The sequence below is a fragment of the Carassius auratus genome, chromosome 36 (assembly GCF_003368295.1).
Source record: "Carassius auratus strain Wakin chromosome 36, ASM336829v1, whole genome shotgun sequence".
Classification (NCBI taxonomy): domain Eukaryota; kingdom Metazoa; phylum Chordata; class Actinopteri; order Cypriniformes; family Cyprinidae; genus Carassius; species Carassius auratus.
In genome coordinates, this window is record NC_039278.1 from 545,853 (window position 1) to 554,143 (window position 8,291).

Here is an 8,291-nt window from a genome sequence, read left to right on the forward strand (position 1 = left end):
ATACTGTGGTTGTCAGGTAGTAGGCTTCACCAGGCCTCCCTGGAGATTTAGCTCCCACATGCTGTGCGTTTCCACTAAAAAAAAAAAAAAAAAAACAAGCTCCCACGGTTTGTGGTTGTCAGGTAGTAGGCCTCACCAGGCCTCCCTGGAGTCGAGTTCCATATTACCTTCCACTGAGGTGGTTATCTGGTAACAAGGTAGTAGGCCTCTCTAGGCCTCTCTGTAGGTGAACTCCCACATATTGTGGTTATCAGATAGTAGGCTTCACAGGTCTCTCTGAAGGTGAGCTCCCACATACAGTGGTTGTCAGGTAACTTTCCTGTACACACGCTAAGCCTGTGTACTTTCTCAAAACCACATGGTGGTCAGTGTGCACGTGAAAACTTTGCGCACTGTCTCAAATCCACGTAAGTGGTAAGTGTGCACGCAAGGCTCTGCGCACTTTCTAAAATCCTGTGCGGTAAGGGTTACACGCTCCGCTTCGTTCCCTTTCTTAAGATGATTAGCCCCGGGGTTCCTTGGGCTTCATCCAACCAGTGTGTATTTGTTATACACCTCAAGCACCGCCCCTTAACATGGGGGGCTGTGTGGGCAATTCTCGCGGTAGTTTGGCAGCGCTCCCCTTTTCTAAAAGGGTCGCCTATGAGCATGCTGCTCGGAGCTCGGAGTCCTCCTCTCCTCTCCTCTCACTGAATTCTCGGTTTTTTCATCAGAGCGCTCCAGTACTACATACTGTTTTGAGACGCACTGTGAGAGCAGACATCCTGCTGAGGCAGGGGCTGAGGCTCGGGGAATGGCGCCTTCGCACCAAGGTGTTGAAGTAGAGTTAGAGAGGTTGGCCAGACCTGGGTGGATCGGCTTTGCGGCTCAAGAGAGCGTCGCACTATCCCCTCTGGCTTCCTCTGACTCATCCAGCTCCATTGGGGCTGGACGCCATGGTACAGGCGTGGCCGAGGCTTCATCTGTACATTCCGTCCTCCAATTGCTCTGCTCCCGGGCCATTCCATCTACGAGCTGCTCTATCAGAGTGCCACGAGAGCCCCTCCTTTATGACAGGCAAGACTTGGTAATAAACAGTGCTAAGTTCTTAGCCGTATCCCTTTAAAGGAATCTTTCGTGATTCCAAGCCTTCAGCTCTACCCCGGGCCGAGGCCCTTCAGGTAAGTTGGGTATGTAGCTTAGGCCTTTGGCCATAAGGGATAATGTCATGGACAGCCGTCGAACCGTCCCAGGGGCGACTCCCGGTGAAATGGTAGAGTTGGTACTTAGTGTTTGCCATGATTCTGGCCTGCACTCCCCTCAGCATGGCGGCGTGGGTATACTGTTCCCCATAGTGTCCCTTCAGAGGACGCAGTTCGAAGTTCCCTTGACAGGGAACGTCTCAGGTTACGAATGTAACCATGGTTCCCTGAGAGGGAACGAGACACTGCGTCCTCTAGCTCCCTGCCATGCTTCGGACGCAAGCTTCACGAAGAAGATAAGTGACGGGTCCTACGGGCGCGTATTTATAGTCGCGCCGGTAGCGACGTCAGAGGCTGTCGCCGGCCAACACATAAGCGTTTTTCAAAGTATGCTTCAGACACAGGTCACGATGAGGTGTTCCCCATAGTGTCCCTTCAGAGGACGCAGTGTCTCGTTCCCTCTCAGGGAACCATGGTTACATTTGTAACCTGAGACGTTTTCCTTAGTTGTCAGTTATAATCATCAAAATTAAAAGAAATAAACATTTGAAATATATCAGTATGTGTGTAATGAATGAATATAATATACAAGTTTCACTTTTTGAATGGAATTAGTAAAATAAATCAACTTTTTGATGATATTCTAATTATATGACCAGCACCTATAGGTTCTGTACTGGAATTAGTCTAGTAGTTCACCTGTGCAGTCTGTGTGCAGTCTGAGACAGAAAGAAAATTCATTAGTTCATCACAATGGTCTTATGTTTGAGTCGTTCATTCATCATGTGACAGAACCATAAGATTTAAGCTATGCAGTCTGAGCCAGAAAGAGACTTAATAATAATAATAATAACCAACTCTTTATTACCTTTGTTACAACATTCAGTGTATGGAAAATAACTATCATGACAGAAATTCAAACATTTCTAAACTGTAAGAAGTAAAAAGCTACAATTTGAGTCCCGAAACGCAGTAACTGTAAAAGTAATAAAATAATAATTATAATAATTATGATGATGATGATAATAATAATGACTATATGCACCCATTTTTAAGGAAGCTTGTAAATTAATTTCTCTATCCAATGCTGTCATATCATGTTAGGTAAAGGAACAATAGGTTAAAGTCTTTTATACAGTCTTTTTTATTATTATTAAACAATACAAACATTAAAACACTAAGGCAGTGAACTTAAAATCATAAAAGAAAAACTGAGTATACACGCTGATTCGTTGCCGGGTTACTCCTTTTATACAGTCTATGGTCAAAGCTTATGGGGCTGTCACATGATGAAGGAATGACTCAAACCTGATGACTCATGAGATGAACTAACCAATTCTCTTTCCAGCTCAGCCTGCATAGGTTAAAGCTTATGGGGCAGTCACGTGATGAAAGAATGACACAAACCACAAAGTGTTTCCGAGTTGGGGGCGTGTCAAGAAAAAACATGGTGGAATCGATGGATGCAGCGTCTGTTGTTGATGTTAAATTTGTGTTGAAATCAATATTTTAGTTGTTGTATAAGTTTAAATTGGTTACATTCTTGTTATGCAGCTAGTTAATGTTATCCGGGAAAAAAATCCTATCATTTTTTAACCTATAGTTGAAAAATCATTGGATTTGCCACGTGGCATGTTGCATTTGGTGAACTACTGTACTTCAAAAAATATATATATAGATTTTTTTATTTAAAAATTTATATGAGCATTATTTTTGGCATAATAAATGATGTTATATTTAATAATGCTGTAAAATAATTAAATAAGTTATAAAATAATGGTAATTTAAGTGTGTCAAAAGTTTACTTGTATTTGATAAGAAGCTGCGTCAGTCTATAAATAAGATTTATTGGTAACACTTTAGAATAAGGTTCCATTAGTTAATGTTAGTTAACTACTTTCGTTAACATGAACTAAGCAAGAACAATCCTTCTACAGCATTTATAAATCTTAGTTCATGTTAATTTCAACATTTACTAATGCATTATTTAAATCAAAAGTTGTGCTTGTTAACATTAGTTAATGCACTGTGAATTACCATGAACTAACAATGAATAACTGTATTTTCATTAACTAACATTAACGAAGATGAATAAATACAGTAATAAATGTATTATTCATTGTTTGTTCATGTTAATTAATACATTAACTAACATTAACTAATGGAACCTTATTCTAAAGTGTTACCGATTTATTTAATGCTTGTGCATGACAGCATACTAATAAAATGATATGCTCCATGGTAAACCAAATAAATATTACATGATAATGGTTAAATTCTCTCTCTCTCTCTCTCTCTCTCTCTCTCTCTCTCTCTCCCTCTCTCTCTCTCTCTCTCTCTCTCTCTCTCTCTCTCATGTAAGGATTCTAAGATTATCTGTTACTTGTTTATCATGGGTCACATAATATGCTGCCAGATCATAGCCTGATGTTCACTGGACTGATCTGGGCCACAGTTCTCCCACCAGCAATCAGCCCTCGTATTGTTTTCCATGATCAACGCTGTGCCATCACTGCCACAAATGGCCCAGTTCTGACTGAAAGGGCACATGCTATTGCCGATAGGAGGCCAGCAGTGCCAGCTTGAGGCCACATTTGGGCCAAGTCTGCTTGCTATGTGAGTCACATCTTGGCAAATTTAAAAGTGCTAAAAGTTCACCAGTCGAATATCACTAAAAATAACATTAAAGGGGTGTGTGTGAGCTTGCAAATATGATGTCAGACACTTAAATTTTCTGGTCCCCTCCCTGATTACCGTTTTGATGAGATACATTGCAGACTGTCATCACTCAGTGGCAGGATGTCTAAGTGGAGCCTGCTGAATAACATTTAATAGACAACTAGACAAGTTTTTGGGCAGACCTGACCTGGTGAAAAGAGTTGGTCTTTCTCCCTCCTGGGGTAGCGCTGCTCTTCTCTCTAGAAATATGGCACATAGTCTGAGAGTTTGCACTTGACTAACTGGGGCCCAGGTCAGGAAGCAGACTGACTGGCTAAACCGACAGTCTGCTAGCCGCCTTATGCCCCAGAATTCAGTTGATTCTCAGCACATAGAGACTCTCCACCTAGATATCACACTATTGAGACTGTGTCTGTTCCCCGAACTAGAAAATACAAAGACGTCCAAACCAATTTAAGAGTAACAATGCAATTGATGTAAAAAATAAATAAATAAATACAACAAGAACAGCAAGAAAAAACAGATGTAATACGGATAAACAAATTATAAAGCTTATTGAACGTCTGGTCCCTTTCTATGAAAGTTCTTTTTGTAAATTATATAATTTAATGAACATAACCTAGATTTGGTTTGATATAAACCTGGCTAAAACAAGATAATTACATTATTTTAAAAGAGTCTACCCCCCCCCCCCCCCAAATATTTTTTATAAATATGAGCCGTGTCCAATAGGTAAAGGGGGAGGTGTGGCTACAGTTTCTAAAAATAATTTCAGTATTTCTCAGAGGACGAGCTTCAGGTATAACTTGTTTGATGTAATGGTGCTTCATATAATATTATCCAGAGAAACAAGTTTTAAGGATAAATCCCCTGTGATGTTTGTACTGGCTACTTCATACAGGCCACCAGGGCAGCATACAGAACTTATTAAAGCATTTGCTGATTTTATATCCAAGTTAGTGCTGGCTGCAGATAAAGTTTTAATTACTGGTGATTTTAATATCCATGTTGATAATAAAAAATATCCAATGGGATCAGCATTCTTAGACATTTTGAACTCTATTAGGGTTAGACAACAACTTGATTTGGATATGGTAGCCCCTTTACAAGGAAGATTAAGGAAAACAGTCTGACACTGTGGTGAAATGAGCACACTTGCACCCTAAAAAAGATCAGCCTGGAAAATGGAGCGCAGCTGGAGAAGAACAAAACTAGAGGTATTTCATATTGCTTTTTGTATTGCTAGTAAGTACATTATCCTAAAGAAAAGCATTAAAAAACTGCTAGATCTGATTATTTTTTGTCTCTTTTAGAAGAAAACAAACTTAACCCCAGGTATTTATTCAATACAGTGGCTAAATTAACGAAAAATAAAGCATTAACAGGGGTTGACATTTCCCAACAGCACAGCAGTAATGACTATGAACTACTTTACTTCCAAGAGCGATGCTATTAGAGGTAAAACTGTAACCATGCAGCCATCAGCTACAGCATTGCATCGGACAGTGCACTATAGATCCTCTGAGGAACAGTTCCAATCATTCTCTACCATAGGAGAGGAATAATTGTATAAACTTGTTAAATCATCAAATAGACCCCAAATTACTAGTCAATTACAGATCGATCTCGAATCTTCCTTTTCCAAGGAAGTCCAAAGTCCAAAATGCAGTAGCTAGAGTTCTTACTAGAACCAGGAAGTATGACGATATTATCCCAGTTTTGTCCTTACTGCACTGGCTCCCTATCAATCACTGTATAGATTTTTAAATCTTACTTATTACTTATAAAGCCCTGAATTGTTTTGGGAGTCAGATATACTCTGTCAGTTTAAATATAGATTAAAGATCCATCTCTTTAACCCGGCTTACACATAACACACTAACACATTTCTAATATTTAAATTTGTTAAAGGATTTTTAATAAACCTCACAATTGAGCCTTTAAAGATTTTATTTTTAAGAAAAGGGATTTGTAAGATGTATAAAATATTTTATTCATTTAAAACGGGGTTATGTAGGTGGATTTTCGTATTGGTCTGAACAAAAACTTCAAACTGGTGCAATGAAAATACATATTCATTCTCTGCCAGTAGGAGACACATTTGGAATGGCAGAAATAGCCATGGTGTATAATAATAATAATAATAATAATAATAAGTAAATAAGTAAATTGGACATTTACAAACCAAAGGATTATATCAACCAAAAAAGTGACTGCATCAGCATCCTGCACTTGGATCCTTCTCATAAAAGAGTAAGTGGCATTTAAAACAATAACATATAATAAGCACTGTTGCTCAGTATTTTATTTTCAGCTTCAGATGCATGATATTTGTATGTGCTACAAGCAGGATACACAGATGGTTGCCATGCCAAGGTGGTCCCCCAAAGAACAGTTAAATTCCTGCAGGAAGTACGATTTAATAAAAATTGCTGATTTCTTTAAAATCCTCATTATGCATCTAATAAGTGTTATTGCGTAAACAATTGGTGCGGCAACAAATTTTACCTAATGAGTCAGGATTACTACAAACCCGATTCCAAAAAAGTTGGGACACTGTACCAATTTTCAGTAAAAAAGGAATGGAATAATTTACAAATCTCAAAAACTTACATTTTATTCACAATAGAATATAGATTAGATGTTGAAAGTGAGACATTTTGAAATGTCATGCCAAATATTGGCTCATTTTGGATTTCATGAGAGCTATACATTCCAAAAAAGTGTGCCATTCGCCGCTGCTGGCTAAATCTCTATAGGTCAAAAAAAAAAAAACATATCTAAACATGATGCAGAAGCGCAGGCATTTTCTCTGGGCCAAGGCTTATTTAAAATGGACTGTGGCAAAGCGGAAAACGGTTCTGTGGTCAGACAAATCAAAATTTTAAGTTATTTTTGGAAAGTTGTTATCGGCGCTCAGTTCAGAAGCCTGCATCTCTGATGGTATGAGGTTGCATGAGTGCATGTGGCATGGGCAGCTTATACATCTGGAAAGGCACCATCAATGCTGAAAGGCACATCTAGAACAACATTTGCTCCCATCCAGACTTCATCTCTTTCAGGGAAGACCTTGCATTTTCCAACATGACAATGTTTTGCTTTTTCCTGTATGCCCCAGTGAACTGATTCTGTGCCTCAAAGCACCCCATTGACATCATCATTCACAAGAATTGGAGAGAGTGACTGAGAAGCTCTGGCTGAAAGAACTAGAGCTGAAAAAGAACTAGAGTCGAAAAGGAAACAAAACTTTGTGAGTTTCACAGCAACAACGGTTGTAAGCTCACCAGATTGTTACCCGTTTTTACTTTGTTCATTTGGCTACATTCGGGCCCTGTGCCCATTTCTTTAGGTTACACTTAATTTATTCCCCAAATAGATGAGAGCAAAAATTAATTTGGTGCTTCACTTTCAAGAATCGGTGGTAGATTGTTACTTTACGGCTTTTGAACGCATAAAGAGATTTGGGATCTGCTATTGCAGTGAAAGCTGTTCAGGTAAGACCAAAGTATATACTGGATTACCAACAAAGAAAAGTAAAAACTAAATCAGAGTGGTGATCAAAGCAACTAAAAAAAACCTAAACCTTAAATGTAACAAACAAAAAAATGCTCCAAATATTTTTCTAAATTAACTTAATAAAAAAACTAAACAAAATATAAGAGACTGTTTAGGTGTTCAAATCAGACACTAGAGCATCCTTTCAGACACAGTGGAAGATCTGACAAGAATCAGTGTTGAAGGGCTAAGTCTAGAAGATTTTGATGCTAGAGAGTGTGGCCAGCTGGTTTAACCAAGGCCAAAGATCAAGAAGGCTAAACTTACAGGAGTTGGCCATCCAAGGGGCATGTGATTGCAATGGATGATAGTCCATAAGACATTGAGCCATGAGATGTTAAATTTTAAGCCCTTAAGCTTTCAACATTAAAAGAGCCATTTTGGCCCACTTCCCACTGAATAAAATTCCATGTGAAGCCACAAAACCTATTTGATTCCTAAAATTAAGATTACACAGCATTTAGCTGAAGTTGTATAGCTATCACTTTAGTAGTGAGGGGGGCAGAAATGTCAAATGTCCGGTGGGGACATAATTACGGATTTTAATGACTTATGCTGTCTTTTTACATGTTGCATTGCATCACGCTGCGCTGAGTAAACATAAAACCATGTCTGCATTTGTGATCAGAGAAACGACAAGGGATACTCTACATTTCTCAAAACTTGCGTTTGAATCATTGAATTATGGGGGTGAGTGTTTTACAGAACTTTCTGAACTAAGTGCTCAATGCATTTCACCCTACAGCCCTGCACCTTCGCTACTGAGGATTCAAGAGTAGCATTCACGCTCACATTGCTATCCGGCAAGGCTGCCTTATGGGGGACCGCGGTGTGGGAGAACCAACATCCGTGTTGTGCCTCGTTCCACTCCCTCTC